Source organism: Schistocerca gregaria, chromosome 8 (assembly GCF_023897955.1).
Source record: "Schistocerca gregaria isolate iqSchGreg1 chromosome 8, iqSchGreg1.2, whole genome shotgun sequence".
Taxonomy (NCBI): Eukaryota; Metazoa; Arthropoda; class Insecta; order Orthoptera; family Acrididae; genus Schistocerca; species Schistocerca gregaria.
The window spans coordinates 16,863,987-16,889,478 of record NC_064927.1 but is presented as its reverse complement, the minus strand read 5'-3'; the positions used below and the strand labels follow the sequence as shown (position 1 = coordinate 16,889,478).

General features: G+C 44.4%; 6 non-coding genes across 6 annotated transcripts; all 6 read left to right on the top strand.

Moving 5' to 3' along the window:
- The first annotated feature begins 10,605 nt into the window (after window positions 1-10,605).
- Window positions 10,606-10,678, top strand: Trnak-cuu (transfer RNA lysine (anticodon CUU)). The gene has a single exon. It is a non-coding gene; the product is annotated as a tRNA-Lys (tRNA).
- Window positions 10,679-12,114: 1,436 nt separating this feature from the next.
- Window positions 12,115-12,187, top strand: Trnak-cuu (transfer RNA lysine (anticodon CUU)). The gene has a single exon. It is a non-coding gene; the product is annotated as a tRNA-Lys (tRNA).
- Window positions 12,188-16,752: 4,565 nt separating this feature from the next.
- Trnak-cuu (transfer RNA lysine (anticodon CUU)) lies at window positions 16,753-16,825 on the top strand. The gene has a single exon. It is a non-coding gene; the product is annotated as a tRNA-Lys (tRNA).
- Window positions 16,826-19,746: 2,921 nt separating this feature from the next.
- On the top strand, window positions 19,747-19,819 carry Trnak-cuu (transfer RNA lysine (anticodon CUU)). Its single transcript has one exon. It is a non-coding gene; the product is annotated as a tRNA-Lys (tRNA).
- A 2,918-nt stretch (window positions 19,820-22,737) lies between these two features.
- Trnak-cuu (transfer RNA lysine (anticodon CUU)) lies at window positions 22,738-22,810 on the top strand. Its single transcript has one exon. It is a non-coding gene; the product is annotated as a tRNA-Lys (tRNA).
- A 1,419-nt stretch (window positions 22,811-24,229) lies between these two features.
- On the top strand, window positions 24,230-24,302 carry Trnak-cuu (transfer RNA lysine (anticodon CUU)). Its single transcript has one exon. It is a non-coding gene; the product is annotated as a tRNA-Lys (tRNA).
- The last annotated feature ends 1,190 nt before the right edge of the window (window positions 24,303-25,492 follow it).

Sequence of the window (25,492 nt, the reverse complement as noted above, 5' to 3'; positions counted from 1 at the left end):
TGGAGAGGACATCGGTTACGTGTCAGATGTGTAGCCAAGCAGTAATGGGTCGCCATAGCTGCAAATATTAGTCGGTAATATGAAGTGTTGTCAGCTGAAGTCTGATGATCCAGACGACCGTAAGGACGAAGTACGCAAAAGTACCGCCAGGCAGCGCCTCTTTAGCTCAGTGGTAGAGCGATGGACTGGTAAACCAAGGGTTGTGAGTTGCATCCTCAAAGGAAGAAGTCGAATTTTGGAAATCAGTTGCGCGTCGTTGCCGTATAGCAAACAGTATCTGTGATGACGAACAATTAGCGACATGCCTTTTATTAAGAATTACTCTCAGATGCGATTAAGGCGAATGGCGCAGATAAAGCCTTTGCCAAAGCGGTACAGCATAAGGTGGGACGAGGCAGTCTGAATTACATTTTATAGATGTATTTCTCACATATGTGAGAGCCTCTCGCTGTCGTAGTCGTCGTCGTCGTCGTCGTCGTCGCCGCCGCCGCCGCTTCTGCAGAAGTAGCAAATGGCCATCGTGGCAAATGCGGCGAGGCATGCCCTGCCTTCGAGTCCGTATGCACAAAGTGTGTGGTCTTGTTTCGCAGTCTATATTTGGTAGGTCACGTAAGAAGTTGAATGTAACGAATGGGTGGGAAAGAGCAAGGGCAGCGGCTGTGTAGAACGAAAACACAAATTATCAGGGGTGTGAGCGTTTCGAGATGAGTCATATACAAGTTGCACTTGGTCGTCAGTGACTGTGTGGCCTAATGGCGTAGTTCCAGCAGACGAGGTGGCCGAGTGCGCATTCTGGCTTTAGCCGTCGCCGCGGTCGGACGTGCTTGTTGTTTACTCCGCGTACGTTAGCGCTATCGCCGGTGTTTGGTGTTTACGTGAAGTTAGCTGTACATTTTCGCTGTTATTTTTTGAGTGGTGTCTCTGATAAGTGTTTTTATAGTGCTTTCGTCCGTTCCACGTTTCGTGCTTCGCCGCAAGTTCGGTTGTTGCCGGAATTTCGTCGGAACCGACGACCATGTCTGACACCGTCAGGAAGAATACTTTAGTCTTCTCGTTCGAGAAAGAAACACGGCCGGTCCAACCCACTGCGCTGGAAATCCACGATTGGCTGACTGAGGTAATCGGTATAAATTCTGACTCTGTTCATACCACGCAATTAGATGCTGAAAAATACTGTGTTTTTGTTAAATTTCTGAACTCAGTGACAGTCGATAAGTTGCTTGCAAAATGGGGTAATTCCGTCGAATTTGTTCATCGAGACGGTTCAAAAAGTAATGTCTCTGTACGAAAAGCTGATATCATGTACACCAATGTCAGGATTTTGGATGTTCCAATTGAAATTGATAATCAGTTGATCAAGGACGCTCTATCTAAATATGGCGAAGTTAAATCTATCTATAACGAAAGATGGTCGAAGCTATACAAGATACAGTGTTTTAATGGCATTAGATCCGTTGAAATGGAGGTGAAAGCCAACATTCCGTCCCATATATCCGTTGCAGGCCATAAAGCACATGTTGTGTATTCTGGTCAGGAGCGCACGTGCAATATTTGCAATGAGACAGGTCATTTCCGACAAGATTGTCCGCGCCGTGTTTTTGTTCTTCGGAACAATCTAACACAGCGTCAAAAACTGACCCTCAGCGATGTCTTACCAAATAGCACTTCCCTTCTTTCGGTTAACGACAGTGGTGCATGTACTTCTGCAGTGCCCGCCATAACTACTACGGAGTTCCCTCCCCTGAGCGTCATTACATCACACCCTTCTGTTCCCGATTGCGATCTCCAGACTAAGAAGCGACCGTTGGAAACGACCGATGACGGCTCGGACGGCGAGTCCGCCCGTAATTCGCCTTCCACCCGCAAGCAGAAGCAGTGTAATGCGGATGTGCTCGAGGAAACAAACAGTACATGTATTGACGTGACGACAGCCGCTGAGGCAACCCGGCCGCTGTCGGCGGCTGAACAGGTACAGACGGTCCACGGAGGGGACGCAGTAACGATTGTCGCGGAGACGGAAGAGGCGCACTCCGAAGCACAAGAGGTGACGGAGCGGAACCCAACTCAAGAACTTACAGACCCACAAACCGCCGACTCAGTCAGTGCTCTGGAGCAAGTGACGGAAGAACAAGGAAATGGCACTCGTAAAAAGGACGCTGTTGAGGCAGCTTCGGTCACAACGGTGGTAAAGATAGACAATCCGAATGACGGCGCGTTGAACCAAGATGTCCGAAGACGCCGACTCAAACCGCAACCTACTCTCAAAGCTTCCCGTAACCAAAGCAAACAACAACCAGCACAAGAGGAAGCGACGGCCAAGAACGTCTTGTATGAAATCATCACGGAAAGACCTAAGGAGATACCTTCAAGTGACATTAGTGATGCAAAGCCCCTCGGTAAAACTAAAACCCGAGATGTTCGGAATCCTGCACCAAAATGAGGCTGTAAGATGAAAAAAAAAAAAGGATTTTGTTGAACCAGTTTCATTTCTAATTGTACTACTGTCTTAGTCATATTTCAGAGGAACCAGATGAAGTGTTTACCGAGCTTCAAATACTGACTATTCTTTTAGATGTTTGTTTAAGCGGAGTCGTTTCTCCCTTCTAGAAGCTGCACATCTCTTTTCTTTTTTTTTATTAATATTTTGTTATCTTTTTAACCACTTATTTACTTCTTATGCAAACTAAATGTCCCAGGCATATACAATTACGACTATCAATATTAACAGGATTACATCCGTGACTAAAGTTACAGCGCTCAAGGATTATTTATATGAGTCAGGGACGGACATTGCTTTACTACAGGAAGTAGTGCTGACTAATCTTACAGTGCCTGGATATTTGGCGATTTTAAATGCCTCACTTGACACCAACGTCGGTACAGCAATTTTAGTCAGGGAGGGGATTCCTGTCTCGGATATCGAGAGGTTGGACTCCGGCAGAGCGATAGGTATAAAAGTCTTTGGTTCTACCCTTATCAATCTGTATGCCCCTTCTGGCACATCCAATAGAATGGAAAGAGCACAGTTCTATAAAGAAGAAATCATTTATTTATTACGGAAAAACCCAAAAGATCTTATAATAGGCGGTGATTTTAATTGTGTGATAAATAAGAAAGACCAGTTTCCGAATTTTAATAACTGCAATGAACTGAAGCGTTTCGTCACTGTTTTACAGCTTAAAGATGCTTGGGAACTAATGTATCCCACATTTGTGGCATTTACATTCCTAGGTCCTCACTCACGTAGCAGGATCGACAGACTCTACATATCGCAAAGTCTAGTTAGCTCCTTCATTAAAGCAGAGACGATTCCAGTTTACTTTTCTGATCATAGCTCCGTGCTAGCTTCCATCAACCTTACTGCGCAACCCACTCGCCGTTTTAGAAGTTCATGGCACCTTAATACGTCACTGATGCAGGACGACGGATTAGAAGAAAGTTTGACAGAAGCGTGGGCATTGTGCCTCCGCTCTGCAGATAGACACGTCTCAGTACTAGACTGGTGGTGCAACAGGGCAAAGCCTAAACTGAGAAAAGTTCTCATCCAGTATAGTGTACAACGATCGAAAGACTTGAAAAATTCCATAGAATTTTATTATACCATGCTGCGAAATTTATATGAGCAGGCAAACACTTCCAACGTCCGTCTGGCAGATATCAAGCAAACTAAGGCCAAATTGCTCAGTCTTAAAAGACAGCAGATGGAGGGTCTGAAATTAAAATCCAAGGCTAAGACAGTCGTGGAGGATGAACATGCTTCCTTGTACCATCTACTGAAGCACGAAAGAAACAGGAGACGCACCTTCATTGATGGACTTCAGTCTGAAACTGGCGAGACACTCACGACTCAGAGAGACATCGTCAATGCAGTGCACAAATATTACGAAGACCTATACACTGCCAACCCGGTATGTGAAGAGTCCTTCGATGAGTTCCTTAATTTCATAGCTCCACAGGTCTCGGACGAGGAAAACGAAGACCTTCTCGTTGAGTGTACTAACGAAGATATCCACAGAATCATCTGCAAATCTCCTCTGAGGAAATCGCCGGGACCGGATGGTTTGCCTGTTGAATTTTATAAACGATACTGGCCACTGATTGGTGACATGTTTACCCGAATGACGAACGAGGTGCTTCAGGGAAAGCATTTACCTGCTGTTTTTAAAGAGAGCACAATAGTACTAATCCCAAAAAATGCTGCAAAAAGAAACCTCAACAACTTTCGTCCTATCTCCCTGTTAAACTCCGATTATAAAATCATCGGCAGAATTTTAAACAACAGACTCTCACAGTTGGCCAAAAAGATAGTAAGTCCATACCAGTCCTGTGTGCCTACCAAGAGCATTTTCAAAAGCATAGCTGAATATAGAGATATAATTGCAATCACTGCTGTGACCACCATAAAATGTGCTATCATGTTTATTGACTTCCAGAAAGCATTTGATCGTGTGGATCATAGATTCCTTAGTGCCACACTGAACAAAATAGGTTTTAATGAGCGAGTCGTAAGTGTGATCAGAAATGTTGCAACAGGCATCAGCGCTTGTATATCAGTTAACTGCCAGAGGACAAAGCAGATTCAGATCAGGCGCGGCGTTCCTCAAGGAAGCCCCCTCTCCATGTTCCTATTCGTGCTTTCATTAGAACCTTTCCTCCGCAGTGTTCATGCCACTCTAACTGGCATCACATTATCTGGTCACCGAACAGTCATAAACGCCTATGCCGATGATGTCGGAGTCGTCCTGCGAAATCCCGACGACATTTTGAAATTGGACACGCTAATTAAAAAGTACTGTAGAGTCTCCGGAGCAGGTGTCAACGCAAACAAAAGCAAACTCCTAAACCTGCGGGGTTTTCAACATACCACCTTAGCCTGGGCCACAATGGTCACCCAATGCAAAGCACTAGGAATAACACTGACACCTTGTCCGTTAAAAATGGCAGCTATCAATTGGAGAAACACGTCGGGACAACTTCTTGGAACAACAAGAGAAAACCTCCACCGTAACATGAACCAAGTTCAGAGGGTGATTTTCATTAACCACTGCATTCTCTCCAGGAGTTACTTTATAGCACAGATCTTCCCACTACCGAAAATGATTGGAAAAAAGATAATGTCTACCGTTGCCAGCTATCTTTGGAGAGGGGATATATTCAGAGTCGACGCAAAAACTGCGACCTTAGATCCCAGGAATGGAGGTTTGGGGTTAGTTGACATCAGAAATAAGGCGTCTGCGCTTTTTATAAAAAGGACCGCCACTATCCTTAGCGACCACGCTGATAGCATTACAACTAAATTATTTGAAGTTGTCAGGCCTGCCAGTTTACAGGCGCCGGTGAATGTGCAAAAAATACATAACCGGCTCCAGTACGTTCGTGTATATTTTGTGGAATTCAGCTATCTCGGCGGTGTCATCATCAACTCACGACGGATCACGGCCCGCGATATTCTGTGCCATCGAAAGAAAATGGAGGGGAGAAACAAATTGGAAAGTAAATACCCACACACTGATTGGGACGCCATATGGAAAAATATTAATATGCGTGGTCTACCATCGGACGTCAAGTCAGCGTGGTATAAAACAGTGAATGAGACCGTAAGCACCAATGAAAGGTTACATGCAATCGGCGTTAGCGACACGAACCTATGTCTCAAATGTAAATTGATCGACACGTTAGTGCACAGATTCACGTGCGGTGGCAATCTACAACTCTGTAATTGGATTAGGGAACAACTGGCTTTTCTTACGAGATCTTCGGTGGAAAATTTTCCCCCTGTTACATTCCTCAGGCCTCAGACTTGCTATTTTCCAGCAGCAAAAAACAACTCGGTCCATTGGTTAATGGGACACTATGTGAATTACGTAATTAATCACCTGGGAAATGACAATTCCACTGATTTTTACATGTACTTGAAGTGTGCTTTTTATAACGCCCTGAAATATAAAGACCACAAGAAAAACTACGGCAATATGCTGAAAATTGTATTCGAGCGACTGGGCATTGGTTGACAAGCCAACGAGATAAACAAAAATCGTTTATTTAAGCGCAACGACGCTTAAACAAAAACAATTGGGGAGAAGTACAATTTTACAGTTTCATATTACAATCACTTATCCTCTGCTGGCAAAGAAGGCTATTTTGTTTATTGCACAGAAGAAGCCGAAGCCGAAAGCCAGTATCGCAGGGTTAAAGATAAATTGTTTTCTTATACATTCATTTTATGACTGAGAAGGAAGTCTCATTTGTTTCCATGGAAGGGAACATACTTTTTTATTATTATTATTAATCTCAAGAAGGAAAGGAGGCTATGGAATTAGTGCCTTAACATAAAATTCCTTCTTCACATTCCATGAAGATTTTTCTTTTACAATAAAAAAATAACAAACAAACAAAAATAATAATAATAACAATTAAAAAACTAAACAGAAATTAAAAAAAAAATAATATACAGGTTCAGGGTCCACTACTTCCTACAACTTTATTATATATTACAAAGAAGTATGCTAGGTTGCCGAGAAGCAGTGGATGAGAAAAAAAAAAAAAAAAAAAAAAAAAAAGCACTAAAGCTATAACCTTCAATCTCTATTGCCTCGGCATGACATAAATTTTTTGTTTCAAATGAAGCATCTTTTAGTTCAGGATTTCGAAGGCAAAGCAGCATATATCTACGTATACACAAGATGTAAAATTTCATATTGAAAACTATGATAAAGACACGCCTCAGCAACAGGACTGGGTGGAGACATCGCGGCCAGGCCTCAAGATTTTGACCCCTGCCCGCTTTGCCTCCGCCTGCCTCATGCTGCCAAACTTAAAAAAAAAAAAAAATGGATAAGGCGTCGGACTAAAAAAAAAAAAAAAGTGGTTAGGACATTGCGTTGTGGCCGCAATAACACAAAAAAAAAAAAAAAAAAAAAAGCGGCGTGGTCGCGGTGCGCTTGCAGAGCTTGGGCAATAAAACAAAAAAAAAACAAAAAAAAGTGGTTAAGGCGTTGGACTGCTAATTCAATGTGCTCTGCACGCGTGGGTAAAAAAAAAAAAAAAAAAATGGATAAGGCGTCGGACTTCGGATCTGAAGATTACAGGTTCGAATGCTGTCACGCTCGTGTTTTATCAGTTCTGAAAAAGAAACATACCGTTTTAATGTAGCATTTGAGCAGTACGAAACCGTCTGAATGTTGCTGTTGACCATTTTCTGCTTGGAGATGCTCTTGAGCTTGAAACACACACTACAAGACCGGTGATAACTAGCGAAATGGTCGGCAGAGTGCCGTCACCGCGAGTTTCCACTGGCACTTGCACATCTAAAACAACGTCGGAAAGTAACTCGTTCGCCTTTTGAGTCACATCAAGTATGAGTGTTAATTTTGACGCCACTAGCTCTGCAGGTTGTCATGCAATTCCTTTACCTCTCAGAAATGATTATGAAATAAAAGTGAAGTACGTGACGAGTGGGACGTTAGGAAAACATTAGGCAGCATGGAGAGATTCTGTATGGGACCACCCAACCCAAACGAGTACTCTGTGACGTGCTGCCCGGCAAGTATTCAGCGAGGCAGCCCGGCTAGCTCAGTCGGTAGGGCGTGAGACTCTAAATCTCAGGGTCGTGGGTTCGAGCCCCACGCTGGGCGGAACGGAACTTTGTTCCGCTGCAGATGTAAATTACCGTTTTTCTGATTAACGTGATGTAATGGAAATAGCAACTTTAAACTTTGCCTACGTCTCTGTCAGTCGCAAGGAAACTGTATTTGAAGGTGAAGGTGATTTTGTAGACATGTGTGAAAGATATGTTCTGAAATGCAAGTGTTGTTGTTTGGAGAGGACATCGGTTACGTGTCAGATGTGTAGCCAAGCAGTAATGGGTCGCCATAGCTGCAAATATTAGTCGGTAATATGAATTGTTGTCAGCTGAAGTCTGATGATCCAGACGACCGTAAGGACGAAGTACGCAAAAGTACCGCTAGGCCGTGCCCCTTTAGTTCAGTGGTAGAGCACTGGACTAGTAAACCAAGGGTCGTGAGTTCCATCCTCAAAGGAAGAAGTCGAATTTTGGAAATCAGTTGCGCGTCGTGGCCGTATAGCAAACAGTATCTGTGATGACGAACAATTAGCGACATGCCTTTTATTAAGAATTACACTCAGATGTGATTAAGGCGAATGGCGCAGATAAAGCCTTTGCCAAAGCCGTTCAGCATAAGGTGGGACGAGGCAGTCTGAATTACATTTTATAGATGTATTTGTCACATATGTCACAGCCTCTCGCGGTCGTAGTCGTTGTCGTCGTCGTCGTCGTCGTCGTCGTCGTCGCCGCCACTTCTACAGAAGTAGCAAATGGCCATCGTGGCAAATGCGGCGAGGCACGCCCTGCCTTCGATTCCGTATGCACAAAGTGTGTGGTCTTGTTTCGCAGTCTATATTTTGTCGGTCACGGAAGAAGTTGAATGTAACGAAAGGGTGGGAAAGAGCAAGGGCAGCGGCTGTGTAGAACGAAAACACAAATTATCAGGGGTGTGAGCGTTTAGAGATGAGTCATATACAAGTTGCACTTGGTCCTCGGTGACTGTGTGGCCTAATGGATAAGGCGTCGGACTTCGGATCTGAAAATTACAGGTTCGAATGCTGTCACGCTCGTGTTTTATCAGTTCTGAAAAAGAAACATACCGTTTTAATGTAGCATTTGAGCAGTACGAAACCGTCTGAATGTTGCTGTTGACCATTTTCTGCTTGGAGATGCTCTTGAGCTTGAAACACACACTACAAGACCGGTGTTAACTAGCGAAATGGTCGGCAGAGTGCCGTCACCGCGAGTTTCCACTGGCACTTGCACATCTAAAACAACGTCGGAAAGTAACTCGTTCGCCTTTTGAGTCACATCAAGTATGAGTGTTAATTTTGACGCCACTAGCTCTGCAAGTTGTCATGCAATTCCTTTACCTCTCAGAAATGATTATGAAATAAAAGTGAAGTACGTGACGGGTGTGACGTTAGGAAAACATTAGGCAGCATGGAGAGATTCTGTATGGGACCACCCAACCCAAACGAGTACTGTGTGACGTGCTGCCCGGCAAGTATTCACCGAAGCAGGCCGGCTAGCTCAATCGGTAGAGCATGAGACTCTAAATCTCAGTGTCGTTGGTTCGAGCCCCACCCTGGGTGGAACGGAATTTTGTTCCACTGCATATGTAAATTACCGTTTTTCTGATTAACGTGATGTAATGGAAGTAGCTACTTTACACTTTGCCTACGTCTCTGTCAGTCGCAAGGAAACTGTATTTGAAGGTGAAGGTGATTTTGTAGACATGTGTGACAGACATGTTCTGAAATGCAAGTGTTGTTGTTTGGAGAGGACATCGGTTACGTGTCAGATGTGTAGCCAAGCAGTAATGGGTCGCCATAGCTGCAAATATTAGTCGGTAATATGAAGTGTTGTCAGTTGTAGTCTGATGATCCAGACGACCGTAAGTACGAAGTACGTAAAAGTGCCGCTAGGCCGCGCCTCTTTAGCTCAGTGCTAGAGCACTGGACTAGTAAACCAAGGGTCGTGAGTTCCATCCTCAAACGAAGAACTTGAATTTTGGAAATCAGTTGCGCGTCGTGGCCGTATAGCAAACAGTATCTGTGATGAGGAACAATTAGCGACATGCCTTTTATTAAGTATTACTCTCAGATGTGATTAAGGCGAATGGCGCAGATAAAGCCTTTGCCAAAGCGGTACAGCATAAGGTGGGACGAGGCAGTCTGAATTAAATTTTATAGATGTATTTCTCACATATGTCAGAGCCTCTCGCTGTCGTCGTCGTCGTCGTCGTCGTCGTCGTCGTCGCCGCCGCCGCTTCTACAGAAGTAGCAAATGGCCATCGTGGCAAATGCGGCGAGGCACGCCCTGCCTTCGATTCCGTATGCACAAAGTGTGTGGTCTTGTTTCGCAGTCTATATTTTGTCGGTCACGGAAGAAGTTGAATGTAACGAATGTGTGGGAAAGAGCAAGGGCAGCGGCTGTGTAGAACGAAAACACAAATTATCAGGGGTGTGAGCGTTTCGAGATGAGTCATATACAAGTTGCATTTGGTCGTCAGTGACTGTGTGGCCTAATGGATAAGGCGTCGGACTTCGGATCTGAAGATTACAGGTTCGAACGCTGTCACGCTCGTGTTTTATCAGTTCTGAAAAAGAAACATACCGTTTTAATGTAGCATTTGAGCAGTACGAAACCGTCTGAATGTTGCTGTTGACCATTTTCTGCTTGGAGATGCACTTGAGCTTGAAACACACACTACAAGACCGGTGTTAACTAGCGAAATGGTCGGCAGAGTGCCGTCACCGCGAGTTTCCACTGGCACTTGCACATCTAAAACAACGTCGGAAAGTAACTCGTTCGCCTTTTGAGTCACATCAAGTATGAGTGTTAAATTTGACGCCAGTAGCTCTGCAGGTTGTCATGCAATTCCTTTACCTCTCAGAAATGATTATGAAATAAAAGTGAAGTACGTGACGAGTGTGACGTTAGGAAAACATTAGTCAGCATAGAGAGATTCTGTATGGGACCACCCAACCCAAACGAGTACTGTGTGACGTGCATCCCAGCAAGTATTCACCGAAGCAGCCCGGCTAGCTCAGTCGGTAGAGCATGAGTCTCTTAATGTCAGGGTCGTGGGTTCGAGCCCCACGCTGGGCGGAACGGAATTTTGTTCCGCTGCAGATGTAAATTACCGTTTTTCTGATTAACGTGATGTAATGGAAATAGCAACTTTAAACTTTGCCTACGTCTCTGTCAGTCGCAAGGAAACTGTATTTGAAGGTGAAGGTGATTTTGTAGACATGTGTGAAAGACATGTTCTGAAATGCAAGTGTTCTGGTTTGGAGGGGACATCGGTTACGTGTCAGATGTGTAGCCAAGCAGTAATGGGTCGCCATAGCTGCATATATTAGTCGGTAATATGAATTGTTGTCAGCTGAAGTCTGATGATCCAGACGACCGTAAGGACGAAGTACGCAAAAGTACCGCTAGGCCGCGCCCATTTAGCTCAGTGGTAGAGCACTGGACTAGTAAACCAAGGGTCGTGAGTTCCATCCACAAAGGAAGAAGTCGAATTTTGGAAATCAGTTGCGCGTCGTGGCCGTATAGCAAACAGTATCTGTGATGACGAACAATTAGCGACATGCCTTTTATTAAGAATTACTCTCAGATGTGATTAAGGCGAATGGCGCAGATAAAGCCTTTGCCAAACCGGTTCAGCATAAGGTGGGATGAGGCAGTCTGAATTACATTTTATAGATGTATTTCTCACATATGTCAGAGCCTCTCGCGGTCGTCGTCGTAGTCGTCGTCGTCGCCGCCCCCGCTTCTGCAGAAGTAGCAAATTGCCATCGTGGCAAATGCGGCGAGGCACGCCCTGCCTTCGATTCCGTATGCACAAAGTGTGTGGTCTTGTTTCCCAGTCTATATTTGGTCGGTCACGTAAGAGGTTGAATGTAACGAATGGGTGGGAAAGAGCAAGGGCAGCGGCTGTGTAGAACGAAAACACAAATTATCAGGGTGTGAGCGTTTCGAGATGAGTCATATACAAGTTACACTTGGTCGTCAGTGACGGTGTGGCCTAATGGATAAGGCGTCGGACTTCGGATCTGAAGATTACAGGTTCGAATGCTGTCACGCTCGTGTTATATCAGTTCTGAAAAAGAAACATACCATTTTAATGTAGCATTTGAGCAGTACGAAACCGTGTGAATGTGGCTGTTGACCATTTTCTGCTTGGAGATGCTCTTGAGCTTGAAACACACACTACAAGACCGGTGTTAACTAGCGAAATGGTCGGCAGAGTGCCGTCACCGCGAGTTTCCACTGGCACTTGCACATCTAAAACAACGTCGGAAAGTAACTCGTTCGCCTTTTGAGTCACATCAAGTATGAGTGTTAATTTTGACGCCACTAGCTCTGCAGGTTGTCATGCAATTCCTTTACCTCTCAGAAATGATTATGAAATAAAAGTGAAGTACGTGACGAGTGTGACGTTAGGAAAACATTAGGCAGCATAGAGAGATTCTGTATGGGACCACCCAACCCAAACGAGTACTGTGTGACGTGCATCCCAGCAAGTATTCACCGAAGCAGCCCGGCTAGCTCAGTCGGTAGAGCATGAGTCTCTTAATGTCAGGGTCGTGGGTTCGAGCCCCACGCTGGGCGGAACGGAATTTTGTTCCGCTGCAGATGTAAATTACCGTTTTTCTGATTAACGTGATGTAATGGAAATAGCAACTTTAAACTTTGCCTACGTCTCTGTCAGTCGCAATGATACTGTATTTGAAGGTGAAGGTGATTTTGTAGACCTGTGTGAAAGACATGTTCTGAAATGCAAGTGTTGTGGTTTGGAGAGGACATCGGTTACGTGTCAGATGTGTAGCCAAGCAGTAATGGGTCGCCATAGCTGCAAATATAAGTCGGTAATATGAAGTGTTGTCAGCTGAAGTCTGATGATCCAGACTACCGTAAGAACGAAGTACGCAAAAGTACCGCTAGGCCGCGCCTCTTTAGCTCAGTGGTAGAGCACTGGACTAGTAAACCAAGGGTCGTGAGGTCCATCCTCAAAGGAAGAAGTCGAATTTTGGAAATCAGTTGCGCGTCGTGGCCGTATAGCAAACAGTATCTGTGATGACGAAGAATTAGCGACATGCCTTTTATTAAGAAATACTCTCAGATGTGATTAAGGCGAATGGCGCAGATAAAGCCTTTGCCAAAGCGGTACAGCATAAGGTGGGACGAGGCAGTCTGAATTACATTTTATAGATGTATTTCTCACATATGTCAGAGCCTCTCGCGGTCGTCGTCGTAGTCGTCGTCGTCGTCGCCGCCGCCGCCGCTTCTGCAGAAGTAGCAAATTGCCATCGTGGCAAATGCGGCGAGGCACGCCCTGCCTTCGATTCCGTATGCACAAAGTGTGTGGTCTTGTTTCCCAGTCTATATTTGGTCGGTCACGTAAGAGGTTGAATGTAACGAATGGGTGGGAAAGAGCAAGGGCAGCGGCTGTGTAGAACGAAACCACAAATTATCAGGGGTGTGAGCGTTTCGAGATGAGTCATATACAAGTTACACTTGGTCGTCAGTGACGGTGTGGCCTAATGGATAAGGGGTCGGACTTCGGATCTGAAGATTACAGGTTCGAATGCTGTCACGCTCGTGTTATATCAGTTCTGAAAAAGAAACATACCATTTTAATGTAGCATTTGAGCAGTACGAAACCGTGTGAATGTTGCTGTTGACCATTTTCTGCTTGGAGATGCTCTTGAGCTTGAAACACACACTACAAGACCGGTGTTAACTAGCGAAATGGTCGGCAGAGTGCCGTCACCGCGAGTTTCCACTGGCACTTGCACATCTCAAACAACGTCGGAAAGTAACTCGTTCGCCTTTTGAGTCACATCAAGTATGAGTGTTAATTTTGACGCCACTAGCTCTGCAGGTTGTCATGCAATTCCTTTACCTCTCAGAAATGATCATGAAATAAAAGTGAAGTACGTGACGAGTGTGACGTTAGGAAAACATTAGGCAGCATGGAGAGATTCTGTATGGGACCACGGAACCCAAACGAGTACTGTGTGACATGCTACCTGGCAATTATTCATCGAAGCAGCCTGGGTAGCTCAGTCGCTAGAGCATGAGACTCTTAATCTCACTGTCGTGGGTTCGAGTAGCACGCTGGGCGGAACAGAATTTTCTTCCGCTGCAGATGTAAATTACCGTTTTTCTGATTAACGTCATGTAATGGAAATAGCAACCTTAAACGTTGCCTACGTCTCTGTCTGTCACAGGGAAACTGTATTTGAAGGTGAAGGTGATTTTGTAGACATGTGTGAAAGACATGTTCTGAAATGCAAGTGTTGTTGTTTGGAGAGCACATCGGTTACGTGTCAGATGTGTAGCCAAGCAGTAATGGGTCGCCATAGCTGCAAATATTAGTCGGTAATATGAAGTGTTGTCAGCTGAAGTCTGATGATCCAGACGACCGTAAGGACGAAGTACGCAAAAGTACCGCTAGGCCGCGCCTCTTTAGCTCAGTGGTAGAGCACTGGTATAGTAAACAAAGGGTCGTGAGTTGCATCCTCGAAACAATTAGCGACATGCCTTTTATTAAGAATTACTCTCAGATGTGATTAAGGCGAATGGAGCAGATAAAGCCTTTGCCAAAGCGATACACCATAAGGTGGGACGAGGCAGTCTGAATTACATTTTATAGATGTATTTCTCACATATGTCAGAGTCTCTCGCGGTCCTCGTCGTCGTCGTCGTCGTCGTCGTCGTCGCCGCCGCCGCCGCTTCTGCAGAAGTAGCAAATGGCCACCATAGCAAATGCGGCGAGGGACGCCCTGCCTTCGATTCCGTATGCACAAAGTGTGTGGTCTTGTTTCCCAGTCTATATTTGGTCGGTCACGTAAGAGGTTGAATGTAACGAATGGGTGGGAAATAGCAAGGGGCAGCGGCTGTGTAGATCGAAAACACGTATCATCAGGGGTGTGAGCGTTTCGAGATGAGTCATATACAAGTTGCACTTGGTCGTCAGTGACTGTGTGGCCTAATGGAAGGCCGCGCCCCTTTAGCTCAGTGGTAGAGCACTGGACTAGTAAACCAAGGGTCGTGCGTTCCATCCTCAAAGGAAGAATTCGAATTTTCGGCCAACTATAGACAAGTACTAACTACCATACGAGCTAGTGTACGGACACATAGTATTCGACAATTAAATGAAATTCAGAGAGTGTCTTTAGCGAACGTCTCTATTACTTCCAAAGTCAATTATGTCGCCCAGATACTGCCAATACCCGCCGGCATCGCCAAACAAATTATGTCAGCAACAGGCTATTTTGTGAGCCGTGGCCACATATTTAAAATCCAGTATGACACTCTGACGCTCGCCACTAGTAATGGCGGCTTAAACTTAACGAATGTTACTAAAAAGTTGCAGGCTCTGTTCATATCCAATACGTTTCAACAATGGAGACAATCCGGCAGCTGTATCGCCGCGCACTTGCTATCTGAAATAGCTCCAGATGACCTCTCTCCACCCATTAATGTGCAGCACATACCGAGCGGACTTTACCATTTACGATGGTTTTTAATAGAATATAGCTACCTACATTCAAGAATTCCGGAAAAAGACATGACAAACGTAAAAGAAATATATGGCAAATTGATGGGAGAAAAGAAGAACGACAAAATAGAACAAAACTATCCATGTTCTAACTGGAAAGTGATATGGGCAAATATTCATAACCGTAACTTAGCTACTCATCTGAAAGCAACATGGTACTTTGTTGTAAATAGGAAAGTTGCAACCAACTCGAAACTTCATACGATCCACTTAGCGGATTCGCCTTTGTGTGCAACGTGTAGTTTAATTGATAACGAAGAACATCGTTTCGTGTGTGACAAGGTTAAAGATATATGGCTGAATGTCCGACGAAAGCTGGCACTCATCCTTCGAACGTCACCTAACGCTATAACGCCTGCGGACTTTTTGACACCGGATGATGTACCCTTTCCTAACACGAAACGCAACGCAGTCAATTGGCTGAAAGCGGCAACGGTACATTACCTCTTCACGACGGAAGAGAAAAGCCAAGAGGATTTTTGGATCTATCTGCTAACTGAGCATCACATGTTACTGAAGACTAGTAAATATAAAGAAACATACGCAAATTTTTTAATCAAGACCTTGATGTAAAAGAATTAACAAGAAATATCTGCGGACACAGAAGACAAACGTAAGAGAGTGTTCACCACTACTAACTTACTTTACAATAGTGGAAAAAAAAATTATTTTAGTTTTTACCGGAATTGCCGTTCTTTGAGTTCAACGTTTATTAATTTATTTTTCAAGAAGCCATTATAAATAGTTGCTTCTCACCGAATATGGTTTGCTTTTTAAGCATTTTCAGAGAGAAGAGGCAGTTTCGGAATGCCCTCTGACGTTTCTTTGTCAAGGAAGCCTATTTGCTTTAAGTGTGACAACAAAAAACAGCGATGAAGAAGGAAACAAACTGAACATAACTTCTGTTTCTACCTACTGAAGACTTCATTCTTTTTTCACATTATCAATAAGCCCAAAGAAGGGGTACATTAGTTTCTCCACGATAAAGGGATTAACTTTGTCTCATCAGTTTATGGTTATGTACATGGCGTGAGAAGCCGACGCCGTGGAAGGCGAATTATGGAGAGCGCAAGGATGGGCTAAAAGGGGTGATGGGAGGCCCTAAAAAAAAAAAAAAAATGGATAAGGCGTCGGACTTCGGATCTGAAGATTACAGGTTCGAATGCTGTCACGATCGTGTTTTATCGTTTCTGAATAAGAAACATAGCGTTTTAATGGAGCATTTGAGCAGTACGAAACCGTCTGAATGTTGCTGTTGACCATTTTCTGCTTGGAGATGCTCTTGAGCTTGAAACACACACTACAAGACCGGTGTTAACTAGCGAAATGGTCGGCAGAGTGCCGTCACTTAGAGATTCCACTAGCACTTGCTCATCTAAAACAACGTCGGAAAGTAACTCGTTCGCCTTTTGAGTCACATCAAGTATGAGTGTTAATTTTGACGCCACTAGCTCTGCAGGTTGTCACGCAATTCCTTTACCTCTCAGAAATGATTATGAAATAAAAGTGAAGTACGTGACATTAGGCAGCATCGAGAGATTCTGTATGGGACCACCCAAACCAAACGAGTACTGTGTGACGTGCTGCCCGGCAAGTATTCACTGAAGCAGCCTGGCCAGCTCAGTCGGTAGAGCATGAGACTCTTAGTCTCACGGTCGTGGGTTCGAGCCCCACGCTGGGCGGAACGGAATTTTGTTCCGCTGCAGATGTAAGTTACCGTTTTTCTGATTAACGTGATGTAATGGAAATAGCAACTTTAAACTTTGCCTACGTCTCTGTCAGTCGCAAGGAAACTGTATTTGAAGGTGAAGGTGATTTTGTAGACATGTGTGAAACACAGAGCACAGAGCACTCAGTGGTAGAGCACTGGACTAGTAAACCAAGGGTCGTGAGTTCCATCCTCAAAGGAAGAACTTGAATTTTGGAAATCAGTTGCGCGTCGTGGCCGTATAGCAAACAGTATCTGTGAGACGAACAATTAGCGACATGCCTTTTATTAAGAATTACTCTCAGATGTGATTAAGGCGAATGGCGCAGATAAAGCCTTTGCCAAAGCGGTACAGCATAAGGTGGGACGAGGCAGTCTGAATTACATTTTATAGATGTATTTCTCACATATGTCAGAGCCTCTCGCGGTCGTCGTCGTCGTCGCCGTCGCCGCCGCCGCTTCTGCAGAAGTAGCAAATGGCCATCGTGGCAAATGCGGCGAGGCACGCCCTGCCTTCGATTCTGTATGCACAAAGTGTGTGGTCTTGTTTCCCAGTCTATATTTGGTCGGTCACGTAAGAGGTTGAATGTAACGAATGGGTGGGAAAGAGCAAGGGCAGCGGCTGTGTAGAACGAAAACACAAATTATCAGGGGTGTGAGCGTTTCGAGATGAGTCATATACAAGTTGCACTTGGTCGTCAGTGACTGTGTGGCCTAATGGAAGGCCGCGCCCCTTTAGCTCAGTGGTAGAGCACTGGACTAGTAAACCAAGGGTCGTGCGTTCCATCCTCAAAGGAAGAATTCGAATTTTCGGCCAACTATAGACAAGTACTAACTACCATACGAGCTAGTGTACGGACACATAGTATTCGACAATTAAATGAAATTCAGAGAGTGTCTTTAGCGAACGTCTCTATTACTTCCAAAGTCAATTATGTCGCCCAGATACTGCCAATACCCGCCGGCATCGCCAAACAAATTATGTCAGCAATAGGCTATTTTTTGAGCCGTGGCCACATATTTAAAATCCAGTATGACACTCTGACGCTCGCCACTAGTAATGGCGGCTTGAACTTAACGAATGTTACTAAAAAGTTGCAGGCTCTGTTCATATCCAATACGTTTCAACAATGGAGACAATCCGGCAGCTGTATCGCCGCGCACTTGCTATCTGAAATAGCTCCAGATGACCTCTCTCCACCCATTAATGTGCAGCACATACCGAGCGGACTTTACCATTTACGATGGTTTTTAATAGAATATAGCTACCTACATTCAAGAATTCCGGAAAAAGACATGACAAACGTAAAAGAAATATATGGCAAATTGATGGGAGAAAAGAAGAACGACAAAATAGAACAAAACTATCCATGTTCTAACTGGAAAGTGATATGGGCAAATATTCATAACCGTAACTTAGCTACTCATCTGAAAGCAACATGGTACTTTGTTGTAAATAGGAAAGTTGCAACCAACTCGAAACTTCATACGATCCACTTAGCGGATTCGCCTTTGTGTGCAACGTGTAGTTTAATTGATAACGAAGAACATCGTTTCGTGTGTGACAAGGTTAAAGATATATGGCTGAATGTCCGACGAAAGCTGGCACTCATCCTTCGAACGTCACCTAACGCTATAACGCCTGCGGACTTTTTGACACCGGATGATGTACCCTTTCCTAACACGAAACGCAACGCAGTCAATTGGCTGAAAGCGGCAACGGTACATTACCTCTTCACGACGGAAGAGAAAAGCCAAGAGGATTTTTGGATCTATCTGCTAACTGAGCATCACATGTTACTGAAGACTAGTAAATATAAAGAAACATACGCAAATTTTTTAATCAAGACCTTGATGTAAAAGAATTAACAAGAAATATCTGCGGACACAGAAGACAAACGTAAGAGAGTGTTCACCACTACTAACTTACTTTACAATAGTGGAAAAAAAAATTATTTTAGTTTTTACCGGAATTGCCGTTCTTTGAGTTCAACGTTTATTAATTTATTTTTCAAGAAGCCATTATAAATAGTTGCTTCTCACCGAATATGGTTTGCTTTTTAAGCATTTTCAGAGAGAAGAGGCAGTTTCGGAATGCCCTCTGACGTTTCTTTGTCAAGGAAGCCTATTTGCTTTAAGTGTGACAACAAAAAACAGCGATGAAGAAGGAAACAAACTGAACATAACTTCTGTTTCTACCTACTGAAGACTTCATTCTTTTTTCACATTATCAATAAGCCCAAAGAAGGGGTACATTAGTTTCTCCACGATAAAGGGATTAACTTTGTCTCATCAGTTTATGGTTATGTACATGGCGTGAGAAGCCGACGCCGTGGAAGGCGAATTATGGAGAGCGCAAGGATGGGCTAAAAGGGGTGATGGGAGGCCCTAAAAAAAAAAAAAAATGGATAAGGCGTCGGACTTCGGATCTGAAGATTACAGGTTCGAATGCTGTCACGATCGTGTTTTATCGTTTCTGAATAAGAAACATAGCGTTTTAATGGAGCATTTGAGCAGTACGAAACCGTCTGAATGTTGCTGTTGACCATTTTCTGCTTGGAGATGCTCTTGAGCTTGAAACACACACTACAAGACCGGTGTTAACTAGCGAAATGGTCGGCAGAGTGCCGTCACTTAGAGATTCCACTAGCACTTGCTCATCTAAAACAACGTCGGAAAGTAACTCGTTCGCCTTTTGAGTCACATCAAGTATGAGTGTTAATTTTGACGCCACTAGCTCTGCAGGTTGTCACGCAATTCCTTTACCTCTCAGAAATGATTATGAAATAAAAGTGAAGTACGTGACATTAGGCAGCATCGAGAGATTCTGTATGGGACCACCCAAACCAAACGAGTACTGTGTGACGTGCTGCCCGGCAAGTATTCACTGAAGCAGCCTGGCCAGCTCAGTCGGTAGAGCATGAGACTCTTAGTCTCACGGTCGTGGGTTCGAGCCCCACGCTGGGCGGAACGGAATTTTGTTCCGCTGCAGATGTAAGTTACCGTTTTTCTGATTAACGTGATGTAATGGAAATAGCAACTTTAAACTTTGCCTACGTCTCTGTCAGTCGCAAGGAAACTGTATTTGAAGGTGAAGGTGATTTTGTAGACATGTGTGAAACACAGAGCACAGAGCACTCAGTGGTAGAGCACTGGACTAGTAAACCAAGGGTCGTGAGTTCCATCCTCAAAGGAAGAACTTGAATTTTGGAAATCAGTTGCGCGTCGTGGCCGTATAGCAAACAGTATCTGTGATGACGAACAATTAGCGACATGCCTTTTATTAAGAATTACTCTCAGATGTGATTAAGGCGAATGGCGCAGATAAAGCCTTTGCCAAAGCGGTACAGCATAAGGTGGGACGAGGCAGTCTGAATTACATTTTATAGATGTATTTCTCACATATGTCAGAGCCTCTCGCGGTCGTCGTCGTCGTCGCCGTCGCCGCCGCCGCTTCTGCAGAAGTAGCAAATGGCCATCGTGGCAAATGCGGCGAGGCACGCCCTGCCTTCGATTCTGTATGCACAAAGTGTGTGGTCTTGTTTCCCAGTCTATATTTGGTCGGTCACGTAAGAGGTTGAATGTAACGAATGGGTGGGAAAGAGCAAGGGCAGCGGCTGTGTAGAACGAAAACACAAATTATCAGGGGTGTGAGCGTTTCGAGATGAGTCATATACAAGTTGCACTTGGTCGTCAGTGACTGTGTGGCCTAATGGAAGGCCGCGCCCCTTTAGCTCAGTGGTAGAGCACTGGACTAGTAAACCAAGGGTCGTGCGTTCCATCCTCAAAGGAAGAATTCGAATTTTCGGCCAACTATAGACAAGTACTAACTACCATACGAGCTAGTGTACGGACACATAGTATTCGACAATTAAATGAAATTCAGAGAGTGTCTTTAGCGAACGTCTCTATTACTTCCAAAGTCAATTATGTCGCCCAGATACTGCCAATACCCGCCGGCATCGCCAAACAAATTATGTCAGCAATAGGCTATTTTTTGAGCCGTGGCCACATATTTAAAATCCAGTATGACACTCTGACGCTCGCCACTAGTAATGGCGGCTTGAACTTAACGAATGTTACTAAAAAGTTGCAGGCTCTGTTCATATCCAATACGTTTCAACAATGGAGACAATCCGGCAGCTGTATCGCCGCGCACTTGCTATCTGAAATAGCTCCAGATGACCTCTCTCCACCCATTAATGTGCAGCACATACCGAGCGGACTTTACCATTTACGATGGTTTTTAATAGAATATAGCTACCTACATTCAAGAATTCCGGAAAAAGACATGACAAACGTAAAAGAAATATATGGCAAATTGATGGGAGAAAAGAAGAACGACAAAATAGAACAAAACTATCCATGTTCTAACTGGAAAGTGATATGGGCAAATATTCATAACCGTAACTTAGCTACTCATCTGAAAGCAACATGGTACTTTGTTGTAAATAGGAAAGTTGCAACCAACTCGAAACTTCATACGATCCACTTAGCGGATTCGCCTTTGTGTGCAACGTGTAGTTTAATTGATAACGAAGAACATCGTTTCGTGTGTGACAAGGTTAAAGATATATGGCTGAATGTCCGACGAAAGCTGGCACTCATCCTTCGAACGTCACCTAACGCTATAACGCCTGCGGACTTTTTGACACCGGATGATGTACCCTTTCCTAACACGAAACGCAACGCAGTCAATTGGCTGAAAGCGGCAACGGTACATTACCTCTTTACGACGGAAGAGAAAAGCCAAGAGGATTTTTGGATCTATCTGCTAACTGAGCATCACATGTTACTGAAGACTAGTAAATATAAAGAAACATACGCAAATTTTTTAATCAAGACCTTGATGTAAAAGAATTAACAAGAAATATCTGCGGACACAGAAGACAAACGTAAGAGAGTGTTCACCACTACTAACTTACTTTACAATAGTGGAAAAAAAAATTATTTTAGTTTTTACCGGAATTGCCGTTCTTTGAGTTCAACGTTTATTAATTTATTTTTCAAGAAGCCATTATAAATAGTTGCTTCTCACCGAATATGGTTTGCTTTTTAAGCATTTTCGGAGAGAAGAGGCAGTTTCGGAATGCCCTCTGACGTTTCTTTGTCAAGGAAGCCTATTTGCTTTAAGTGTGACAACAAAAAACAGCGATGAAGAAGGAAACAAACTGAACATAACTTCTGTTTCTACCTACTGAAGACTTCATTCTTTTTTCACATTATCAATAAGCCCAAAGAAGGGGTACATTAGTTTCTCCACGATAAAGGGATTAACTTTGTCTCATCAGTTTATGGTTATGTACATGGCGTGAGAAGCCGACGCCGTGGAAGGCGAATTATGGAGAGCGCAAGGATGGGCTAAAAGGGGTGATGGGAGGCCCTAAAAAAAAAAATGGATAAGGCGTCGGACTTCGGATCTGAAGATTACAGGTTCGAATGCTGTCACGATCGTGTTTTACCGTTTCTGAATAAGAAACATAGCGTTTTAATGGAGCATTTGAGCAGTACGAAACCGTCTGAATGTTGCTGTTGACCATTTTCTGCTTGGAGATGCTCTTGAGCTTGAAACACACACTACAAGACCGGTGTTAACTAGCGAAATGGTCGGCAGAGTGCCGTCACCGCGAGTTTCCACTAGCACTTGCTCATCTAAAACAACGTCGGAAAGTAACTCGTTCGCCTTTTGAGTCACATCAAGTATGAGTGTTAATTTTGACGCCACTAGCTCTGCAGGTTGTCATGCAATTCCTTTACCTCTCAGAAATGATTATGAAATAAAAGTGAAGTACGTGACATTAGGCAACATGGAGAGATTCTGTATGGGACCACCCAACACAAACGAGTACTTTGTGACGTGCTGCCCGGCAGGTATTCACTGAAGCAGCCTGGCTAGCTCAGTCGGTAGAGCATGAGACTCTTAGTCTCAGGGTCGTGGGTTCGAGCCCCACGCTGGGCGGAACGGAATTTTGTTCCGCTGCAGATGTAAGTTACCGTTTTTCTGATTAACGTGATGTAATGGAAATAGCAACTTTAAACTTTGCCTACGTCTCTGTCAGTCGCAAGGAAACTGTATTTGAAGGTGAAGGTGATTTTGTAGACATGTGTGAAACACATGTTCTGAAATGAGAGTGTTGTTGTTTGGAGAGGACATCGGTTACGTGTCAGATGTGTAGCTAAGCAATAATGGGTCGCCATAGCTGCAAATATTAGTCGGTAATATGAAGTGTTGTCAGCTAAAGTCTGATGATCCAGACGACCGTAAGGACGAAGTACGCAAAAGTACCGGTAGCACGCGCCCCTTTAGCTCAGTGGTAGAGCACTGGACTAGTAAACCAAGGGTCGTGAGTCCCATCCTCAAAGGAAGAACTTGAATTTTTTAAATCAGTTGCGCGTCGTGGCCGTATAGCAAACAGTAACTGTGATGACGAACAATTAGCGACATGCCTTTTATTAAGAATTACTCTCAGATGTGATTAAGGCGAATGGCGCAGATAAAGCCTTTGCCAAAGCGGTACAGCATAAGGTGGGACGAGGCAGTCTGAATTACATTTTATAGATGTATTTCTCACATATGTCAGAGCCTCTCGCGGTCGTCGTCGTCGTCGTCGTCGTCGTCGCCGCCGCAGCTTCTGCAGAAGTAGCAAATGGCCATCGTGGCAAATGCGGCGATGCACGCCCTGCCTTCGATTCCGTATGCACAAAGTGTGTGGTCTTGTTTCCCAGTCTATATTTGGTCGGTCACGTAAGAGGTTGAATGTAACGAATGGGTGGGAAAGAGCAAGGGCAGCGGCTGAGTAGAACGAAAACACAAATTATCAGGGGTGTGAGCGTTTCGAGATGAGTCATATACAAGTTGCACTTGGTCGTCAGTGACTGTGTGGCCTAATGGATAAGGTGTCGGACTTCGGATCTGAAGATTACAGGTTCGAATGCTGTCACGCTCGTGCTTTATCATTACTGAATAAGAAACATACCGTTTTAATGTAGCATTTGAGCAGTACGAAACGGTCTGAATGTTGCTGTTGACCATTTTCTGCTTGGAGATGCTCTTGAGCTTGAAACACACACTACAAGACCGGTGTTAACTAGCGAAATGGTCGGCAGAGTGCCGTCACTTCGAGTTTCCACTAGCACTTGCTCATCTAAAACAACGTCGGAAAGTAACTCGTTCGCCTTTTGAGTCACATCAAGTATGAGTGTTAATTTTGACGCCAATAGCTCTGCAGGTTGTCATGCAATTCCTTTACCTCTCAGAAATGATTATGAAATAAAAGTGAAGTACGTGACATTAGGCAGCATCGAGAGATTCTGTATGGGACCACCCAAACCAAACGAGTACTGTGTGACGTGCTGCCGGCAAGTATTCACTGAAGCAGCCTGGCTAGCTCAGTCGGTAGAGCATGAGACTCTTAGTCTCAGGGTCGTCGGTTCGAGCCCAACGCTGGGCGGAACGGAATTTCGTTCCGCTGCAGATGTAAGTTACCGTTTTTCTGATTAACGTGATGTAATGGAAATAGCAACTTTAAACTTTGCCTACGTCTCTGTCAGTCGCAAGGAAACTGTATTTGAAGGTGAAGGTGATTTTGTAGACATGTGTGAAACACAGAGCACAGAGCACTCAGTGGTAGAGCACTGGACCAATGAACCAAGGGTCGTGAGTTCCATCCTCAAAGGAAGAACTTGAATTTTGGAAATCAGTTGCGCGTCGTGGCCGTATAGCAAACAGTATCTGTGATGACGAACAATTAGCGACATGCCTTTTATTAAGAATTACTCTCAGATGTGATGAAGGCGAATGGCGCAGATAAAGCCTTTGCCAAAGCGGTACAGCATAAGGTGGGACGAGGCAGTCTGAATTACATTTTATAGATGTATTTCTCACATATGTCAGAGCCTCTCGCGGTCGTCGTCGTCGTCGTCGTCGCCGCCGCCGCTTCTACAGAAGTAGCAAATGGCCATCGTGGCAAATGCGGCGAGGCACGCCCTGCCTTCGATTCTGTATGCACAAAGTGTGTGGTCTTGTTTCCCGGTCTATATTTGGTCGGTCACGTAAGAGGTTGAATGTAACGAATGGGTGGGAAAGAGCAAGGGCAGCGGCTGTGTAGAACGAAAACACAAATTATCAGGGGTGTGAGCGTTTCGAGATGAGTCATATACAAGTTGCACTTGGTCGTCAGTGACTGTGTGGCCTAATGGAAGGCCGCGCCCCTTTAGCTCAGTGGTAGAGCACTGGACTAGTAAACCAAGGGTCGTGCGTTCCATCCTCAAAGGAAGAATTCGTATTTTCGGCCAACTATAGACAAGTACTAACTACCATACGAGCTAGTGTACGGACACATAGTATTCGACAATTAAATGAAATTCAGAGAGTGTCTTTAGCGAACGTCTCTATTACTTCCAAAGTCAATTATGTCGCCCAGATACTGCCAATACCCGCCGGCATCGCCAAACAAATTATGTCAGCAACAGGCTATTTTGTGAGCCGTGGCCACATATTTAAAATCCAGTATGACACTCTGACGCTCGCCACTAGTAATGGCGGCTTAAACTTAACGAATGTTACTAAAAAGTTGCAGGCTCTGTTCATATCCAATACGTTTCAACAATGGAGACAATCCGGCAGCTGTATCGCCGCGCA